This window comes from Quercus lobata, chromosome 8, assembly GCF_001633185.2.
Source record: "Quercus lobata isolate SW786 chromosome 8, ValleyOak3.0 Primary Assembly, whole genome shotgun sequence".
In the NCBI taxonomy this organism is placed as follows: Eukaryota; Viridiplantae; Streptophyta; class Magnoliopsida; order Fagales; family Fagaceae; genus Quercus; species Quercus lobata.
In genome coordinates this window covers 20,163,458-20,172,737 of record NC_044911.1, presented here as the reverse complement: position 1 = coordinate 20,172,737, position 9,280 = coordinate 20,163,458, and the positions used below count along the sequence as shown (strand labels likewise).

The following is a 9,280-nucleotide window of genomic DNA, read 5'->3' as shown; positions in this document are numbered from 1 at the left end:
AGTATATGTGCCTCGCTAGAGTTTCCCGCTACTGAAAATCTCAAACTTTTTAACACTTTGAAATCACTATTCCCAAATAAGTCATTTTAATTTTTGTTATTAAGTAAAATAACAAAAAAAAGTGTTATTTTTTTTTTGTTTTCTTAACTCCAAAAAACAATGTAAGAGGCACAACCGGTTTTGGCCTTTCCAACCTCCCTCATGTACCCTTTAGTATGTATGATTTGCCGTATTCAGTCACTAGTGCCTCCCATGTGAACCGCCACCACTACCACCTTTGTTCTTTCCAAAGGCATTCTTGGGTTTTGGGATCTCATGGATGTCCATAACCTGAATCGTTCTTTGCCTTTTGGCTTCACCAAAGTAAAACACACAAACACAAACAACTTTAGCATAAGCCAAATTGATGAATCTAGTAAAATTATAGTAGAAGTAGAAAAGAAAATAAATGAACCATTTTCAGCTTCTTTGTAATTCTCTTGAAGCCTTTTTCTTGCTCAAGCCAGTTTTTCAAAGTCAACATCCTTTTTTTTGTTATTCTCTTTGTCTCTGCAAAATCCCAATGAAGTGATTCAAATTCAATTAAATAACATTCACAATCCGTTTTGTTGGCAAGAAATTAAAAATATCTCAAACTACATAATATTAGGGAGCATCATGGGAAAACTTACACCTCCCATTCAATTGAGCTAAACTTAACTATTTGATGCAATTGAGTTTAGTTTCTCATATTTTGGAAACAATTCCTTCAAAAACTAATTTTCTTACTCCAAATGATAATCAACCAAACATTGGAGCTAGAGACTCATAATTTGGTATTCATACATTTTGATGTGCCGAGGTAGATACAGGTGTTGCTCTAGAAGGAGAAGCTTCTTTCAGAGGAATAACTTTCAGCTTTGGCTCTGATTTTGAATTATTCTTATCTGACCTAGAACTCCCATCTGTGCAAGAAGGTTGGATCATTCAAACTCCAAACAAAAACACACTCACAAAAAGCTCAAAAGTTGAACTTGGAATCTGATTCTACTACTCACTGTGTGGATTTAAGCAAAATTAGGAACCTACAAAAGAACAGAATATTAGAAACCTCTAAATTAAAACCCATTTTCCAACCCTTTTTTTCTCTCCCAGACAAAGCAAATTAGTTGGCTCGAAAATCACAAAAAAAAAGAAAAAAAGAAAAAAAGAAGAAGAACAAAACTTAAATACAGTTCTTGAGATGCTATACATTACATTCCCCAATTAATTGTCCTTCAAAATATAACAATGTTTGAACTGCAACGACAAATGCAGCAAGTGCTTGAATTTAACTGGGAAACTGTACAACACCTAAACAAACTGTTCCTACAAAAAATAAAAGATTTCTTCAACCTGGTGATAACCATTTTGAGTAACTTTCTGTTGAGGTGAGTCTCCATCAGTTGCCAACAACAACAATTACCAATTTTAACTTAATTTCTATAATGCAATCTGCACTCAGTTACTTACTCAAAAGAGAAACTGAAATTAAATTCATTCCAAATAGTACAAACAGTGTTACCCATTAAAGCAGAGGATGTGTTCCCCAGGTTGATTCAACTTCACCCATTCATCCACAATATCCTTCCACTTCCTAACAACACAAACAAAAATAAACGAATTCAGCAAAAACCCCTTTATTCTTCACATCTCATTATCCAATGACTTAAAAAGTATACCAGTACAAATTATGCTAAGGTGGAAAATGATATTATCTTTTGCCATATATAAATACAACATGACCTGAGACCTTAAAAGCTTATGTGAAACATGTTTAAATTGTACTATATGGTTTTATTCAAACATTAAGAATACTAAAACCACAAATCTAGATATTTATGGCATTTGTTTCAAGTTTATGCCAAACCAAAACTAAAGGCATGCGTGAGTGCAATTTACAAAGGCTTTGTGGCTTGGTAGTGTTGTCAAAATTTGTGCAGTCTTCCAAACAAAAAAATAATCCAAAAGGGGAAAAAAAAGTAAAAATCTGTGTGGTCTTCCAAACTAAAAAACAACCCTAAATAAATAAATATAAATAAGGATGCAGATAATATGTAAAAAGATGGGTATTTAATAATGAAAATTAAAAGGGTGTGAGTTAAAAGGGAAAAAACCTTAGGGGTGCCTACTATATTTGCCATTTATTTTTAAAAAGTCCCAAATTCTGGCCAATAACAAATAAAAGTAGAAAACTTCTAAAAAATTCATTCAAGCATTGCACAATGTAGGGATGTGTGATTAAATAATGCATATATATTTGTATGTTTCTAGAAGTTGCAAGGGTACCAAAAAAAGTAAAAAATAGTGATGCCAATATCACATTGCACAACTTATTATTGATAGAACTACCAATATAGCAAAACAAAACTCTATTGCTCAGCTTTTGATGTTAACAATGTAGTGAGAAAACAGATCTTTCTTTTATTTTATTTTATTTTTAAATAGGAGTTGCGTTGTTCACATTTGAATGAGTCAGTTCTTGCTGCATCCATACCATTGTTAACTTGTCTTTCCAATTCTGCAATTCTTTACTTTCATCATAATTCCAAGTGCCTTCCACCATTCCAAATCTTCTTGTGCAGGCCTGTGACTACAATGGACTGTAAGCACTTTAGGGTAGTTATAGCTTTATAGCTTCGTGTCTTACTGCTCTGACTCTAATATCCTTTAGTCCCAACATCAACAAATTTATGTTAATATTTAAAAAACAAACAAAAAAACAAAAAGAAAAGAAAGATATAATGCTTGTAGGAAAATGCAATGTTGTTTCCAAATATTTCAAGGGTTTTAACTAATTGCTCATACTCATACTCATACTCTTTCATCTCCACCTCTACCCCTACTTTTTCCACCACTCCTACACCTTTTAAAAAAAATAAAATAACCCAATGATGTCGTTTAATGCAATCTCTTTTAAATTAAATAATTGACATAATAAAAAACGATGAAAAATATCATAACCTTGTGAAAAAAAAAAAAAAATCACACATTTGGAAATTTAGACTCAGGCACTCACTCACCAGGGGCAACGATAGTTGCAATAAGAGGCACAATCGAATTTATTACGTTTCAGCTCAGTGTGTACCACCATCACTAAGCACCATCTTTGAGAAAAACTCAAATCATGAGTCTGATTTCGAGGCTAACCCAATAATAGTCAAATCAAATTGTTTTGGGTACCTAAGAACACCAAAAAAAAAATTCAATAATTATCAAAACAATTAAACAACCAAAAAAGAAAAAAATTTCTTTCAAATTGAATAAACAACCCTTTTGGAAATGCAGTAAACGAAGAAGTAACAGAAAAGCCTTCTAGAAACTAATTATAAATCAAAAGCACTGGTTAGCTGCATCCTCTGATACTGAGGTGAAATTTCAAACATGATACAATACCTCTTTTAGGCATTTGCAATTCAAAATGAAGGGTGCAAAAGTCAATAATCATATAATGTATTAAGTTTGAAAGGATGATGTATTGTATCTATCATCTAATCCATTGTTTTCAAAACAAATAAAAGACCCATCACAATTCGACCTGAAAGATGACAGATCATAAAGATTTAAAGAGTATCATATTAACCATGATCATAGTTCCTCTAACAACACTATATCCTTAAATTTCACAACTTTTGACACCCATTACTCACAGCCAATTCCAACATGGAATTGGCAAAATACTTCTACAATATCAAAGTAAAATACCCATTTTTTTTTCCAACAAAGCAAGTCTCTTTCTTTTACAAAAAAGAAATGTAATGGAATAGAGCACTACCAGCGCGCTTTCCACCAATCTCAGCATTAAAATAAACTTTATGGGTCAACGTGAAACAAATATATGAGCCAAAGATGGTAAATTTGTTAAATAATTTAAACGGAGGAATTTAACAAATCAAAGAAAAACAACCATCGGTACCTTGCCAAAAAAAGCCTAACTAAAAAAGGCAAAGGCTTTACAAATCAATGTCAAGCATCTGTTCTTCCTAAATCAAAACCAATTAGACCACAATACCAAAACCTAAATCATATTTCCAAAAAAAAAAGAAAAAGAAAAAAAAAGATAGAAATATTTCCCCTGTTTTCATCATTAAGTAGGCTGCCTTTCCTCTGTTTGATTTCAATTGAAAAACTTAAATATAGAGAAAAGAGAAAGAGGAAAGCAAGCGTACCTAGGCATTGGGTATGGAGTTTGATTTTCAATTGAAAATAATAACAGGTAGAGAATGAGTTGCATAATCCGTGGTGGCGGTGATCTGTGGTGGCGGCGGCGGCGACGGCGGTGGGAGAATCTGAGTTTTGGGTTTTGATTTTGGGGGAAGGAAAAAGGGTGAGTTTTTGGTTTAGGGGAAGGTTATGTTAGCGTGTGAGAAGAGAAGAGAGATTTTGCAGAAGTATCGGTTTTAGGTTTAGGTTTTAAAGAAGTAACCGATTTTGTAATGCGTATTTGCTGGGGGAAATAATGAGATTTTTTAAAAAAAAATTAATAATGCTAACGTGAGTAAATGGGTTGGAAAAAAAAATCAAAACTTATAAATTAAATTAAAAAAATTAAATGCTTACGTGGAAAATTGTGGGAGCTTCAAAAGTTTCAGTTTTATATATATATATATATATAGATAATAATAATTTTCTTATAAAAAAATCTTTCCAATTACTAAAAGGTTTAAAAAGTGACTTAAAACTTGTAACTATTCTCAAAATAATTAGAAAATCAAGTGAAAAAATCCTCAAAATTCAAAATTAGAGCCAAAAAGTCAAACTGCCAATCAACATTTTATCATAGAGGTGGAAGTGTGGATTAACAATTGCCCACAAACAAGGTTTACGGTGACAAAAATTTTCATCACTAGATCCTTGATTTTATCGTCTAAGAGACATGGCAATAAAAGTTCTAATGATCCCCTTGCCAAATAGTTGAATATTAAAAATTAGTGTTAGGCTCTAGTGCTGATTTTGAAAGGAATGTTTAACCTCTGTATTGGGACATCATGTTAACCAACAGTCAAACATTCCTCTCAAATAAAGATGACAATTTTTTTCCTAGCCCACCTTGACCTCTACATCCTGCTGTGTCGTGTGCGGGTTTTTCCCACCCCATAAAGATAATAGGGTAGGAATGGGGCAAAAAAAAATTCCCGTACTCTGGAGTGGGATGAGGATGAGTTTATACTTTTTAGCCCCGCTCTGCCATGCTCTATTAGTTTTAAAGATTTAGTTTGTATTACTAAGTATTATTGATTATGAAAATTGTTGTATTACTAAGTATTACGAAAATTGCTAAGCCTCACATAAGGTGTTATATGTTATTTATGTACAATAATAGCTGTAATTGAAAGTCTAATTCGATTACTTGAAATTTTGTCATTCTAACATAACGATTGAATACTTTTGTAGTTTGAGCAAAAGAGAGGTCATGTTGCGTTGGCTGTGGGATGTTACATGGCACAACATGGTGGTACAGAAGAAGAAGCAATCAATGAGTTTCAAGAACAAGTTAAAGATGCATGGGAGGACATCAACAAAGAGTGCCTTTGCCCAACAGTTGTCCCCGCGCCAATTCTAATGCGAATTCTCAATCTTGCACATGTGATTGATGTCGTATACAAGGACAAAGATGGCTACACATGTAACACCCCAAATATTTTCTAAAGCAATTTTTCCAATGAGAATAATATCTAATTTGGACTTTATTTTTTAATCAGTGTGGTTAACTATTTTATGGAGGAGTTTTGAATATTTGGGCATGTGATAGTATTTAGTTAATTTTAGAATGGGCCAATTTAAATATGAGAAAAACTTTAAGGGTAAAATTGTAAATTTGATCCGAAGATATTTTGGAACAAGTGGTCCACAATGCTCCCATCAACACACCCCCTTTTCTCTTATCACCATATGTATGCCTCTTCTCTCTATTTCTCTATCTTTCTATCTCACCCACCCACCGAAGCCCACAAACATACACCCTCTAGCTGCCTCTATTTCTCTCACTCCCTCACCAGTAAACCAGCCATCCACCACCATTTTTGGAGGATTTCACTAGAGAACCCCATTAGAAACCCCATATACTCCATTCTCTCAAACTTTAAAGGTAAAACTCTTAATTGTTTGGTAGCTTTTCAAGTTTTTGTAAGATTTCTTTCTAATCTAAGCTACATGAGTGTTATACATGTGATTGAGTACATGGGTTTTTGATTTGGTGGATTTATTTGTTAAATGGTTAAGGGCTATTAAAAATGATGATCATTTGGGGTTTCTTCATTGTTAAAAACTTGGGTTCCTTGAGCAAATTGTATGAGTTGATTTTGTGGAAGCTTGGGGTTGATTTTTTGGAAGTGTGTTTCTTTGCATGTAAATGATTTTGGGAAATGGGAGTGTGAGTGAAGTGTTAACTTTGAATTTCTGAAAGTGGAGTGTGAGCATGTGCCTTTGCATACCTAGTGTTTCATAAGTTGTTTATATGAGATTTTGGGTTTGATTCCTTGTTTTTAATATGCTTTAAATCTGGTGGTTTTAATGTGAGTAAATTCTCAAATAATTTGGGCTAGTCTTACAACTATAGCAATTTTCTAAAGCTGTCATGACAGATTTGAGTCAGCTGTAATGCATGATTTTTAATAAATTACAGAAAAATCGTTTTGGGCTGAATGTTCTGTGGTACATTGTATACATATAGGGGGATATTCCCTTAAAGTTTTGAATTAATCAGTTAACTTTTCATTGACCAGACAAGTTTTACAAAATTGTTGCCCTGCTATGTACTAAATATGAAAGCAAGACTAAAACGCTGAGAAATTGTGGAATTAATCCCAAACCTTGGTTGATCTTATCTTAGCTTAAATATATTATTTAGTACCCAAAGAGATTCATAAGTATGCTATATTATCTTATGATGCACATTATTGCAGTAATGAATTTAAAATGTTTTGGTTGTGTTAGCACTATGAGTTTCTTGGATGCTTGTTTGGTTCCTGCTTGGGAAGGGTACTTGTCTTAGGACGAGAAAGCTAGACTTTAGGGCCTTTGGTTTGATTTTAGGGTATCGTTACGATTTATGGAGATAAGTGTGATGCTAATTTGTGAAAGACCTTGTTATTGATAGGATTGATCATTGTGTTTCTAGTTTATGATATTCTTGGTGATGGACCTAGTGACAGGATTAGTTGATTTTGTAATGCTCGGTTGAGGGAAAATTGGTTGGCCTTCCATGGTAAGTAGCTTTTAACGGGATTTTTGGAAAATAACCATGTTGCATAAACATTGTTTTTGGGTTAAACACATTTTGGAAAATTATTTATGGAACTATATCTTTCTAAAATCAACATCTTCCTCTTCAATATTTGGTTGTGATGTTGAGGCCTTTGAGCTTGCCCTTGATTTTGTTTGGAATCTAGTATTCTTCCTTGGTTCTCCAACACCATCAGCTCTTGCCACTACACCCCATGTCAAACCATCATCATCATTATCAAAAACCAACTCATCTTCAACATTCATAGATGGTTCAACACCCATTTCCCCTAGTAACCATTCATTACTTTCATCTATATCATGTAAGGAGATGGGATCAATAACATCACACTTATCATATCATGCCTTCATCTTTTGATTTTACTTCACAAGGACCAGATCAGTCTATTCCTTCTTTTTGTGTGAATCTACAACCATTTATGAAAACTATGTATTAGACTATAGTGAATAATTAAACCATTGGAATTTTCTATGAAATAAAGTAGCTCATCAAAGGATAAAATCTAATTATTATACTTCGAAACTCACCTGCTCAAACACACTCCAATTGCACTCACAGCCACATGCACTACAAGTCAAGCTCAAGATTCTAATGGCTAACTGTTGCAAATTCGGAGTTGAGCTCCCATACAAACTCCACCATTCGGCTATGTTAAAAAAAATAAGTATAAGTAATGATATATGATATATCATAGAAGTCAGAATTTTTTTTTTGGGTAAAATGTGCCACTGTTCTAGTCATTATTAGTTAGATATAAATGCTTTCTTACCTAGATCCCTTGTCTTTCTTGATCTTTTAGCCAATTCAATGCCAAAGAGTCCTTTAGCTTTCTTATAGATTGATCAATTGGTAGATGCCACATACGGGCACCCGAGGATGAGCTTCTTGGGCGCCTTTCAGGGGTATCATTAGATTGCCCTGGCACCCGAGGACCGGGAAAAGACAGCATTCATCTCTCCAGATGTAAACTATCACTATAACGTGATGCCATTTGGGTTGAAGAACGCCGGAGCCACGTACCATTGGATGATGATGAGGATGTTCCGAGATAAAATTGGGTGCACGGCAGAAATATACATCGACGATAGGGTAGTGAAGAGTAAACAGGAAGCACGGCATGTAAAAGATCTTCGAAGAGTGTTTGAGGTGCTCCAGCAACATAAGTTGCGCCTGAATGCTGAAAAGTGCACTTTCGGTGTGGGGGCTGGTAAGTTCTTGGGGTATTTGATCACTAATCAAGGAATAGAGGCCAACCCCGATCAGATTGAAGCCGTGAATCTCAGGTCGCCGAGCAATCCCAAAGAAGTGCAAGTATTGACCGAGATGTTAGCCGCACTTAACCGGTTCATTTCCAAATTTGCTGATCGATGTAGACCGTTCTATCAGCTTCTGAGGAAGTGGAAGGGATTTCAGTGGGATGAGGAGTGTGACAAAGCCTTTCGAGATTTGAAGGAGTATCTGACGCAAGCGCCTATGTTAATGGCCCCAGATTCCGGAGAAGATTTATTCATGTACCTCTCGGTGTCCGATCATGCCGTAAGTACTGTGCTGTTGAGAGACCGAGGAATACAGCAACCAGTGTTTTACATAAGCAAAATTTTGGTTGATGTCGAGACAAGATATCTACCTTTGGAGAAGTTGGTGTTGGCCCTGGTGCATGCCACGAGGAAGCTGCCACATTATTTTCAGGCTCATATTGTGTTCTTCCTGACCGAGTATCCTTTACAGTCGTTGTTAAAAAGATCAGACCTCATGGGCTGAATAGCTAAGTGGGGGACTCGGCTAGGTTCCTTCGACATAAGGTACAGGCCGCGAAGCTCAGTAAAGGGGCAAGTCCTTGCAGAGTTCTCCCCTAAGAACGATAGGAAGATGATCTGTAATGTAGAGAATCGCCCGTGAAAGGTGTTTGTGGACGGTGCTTCGAGTGTTATGGGAGTCGGAGTCGAAATTGTCGTAATCACTCCGGAGGGGATATGACTAGAGCATTCCTTTAGATGGGGTTCAAAGCCTCTAATA

The 9,280-nt window shown here is 35.0% G+C and overlaps 1 pseudogene; it reads right to left on the bottom strand.

The window, feature by feature from the left end:
• Positions 1–240: 240 nt before the first annotated feature.
• LOC115956565 lies at positions 241–7,527 on the bottom strand (annotated as a pseudogene).
• Between the last annotated feature and the right edge of the window lie 1,753 nt (positions 7,528–9,280).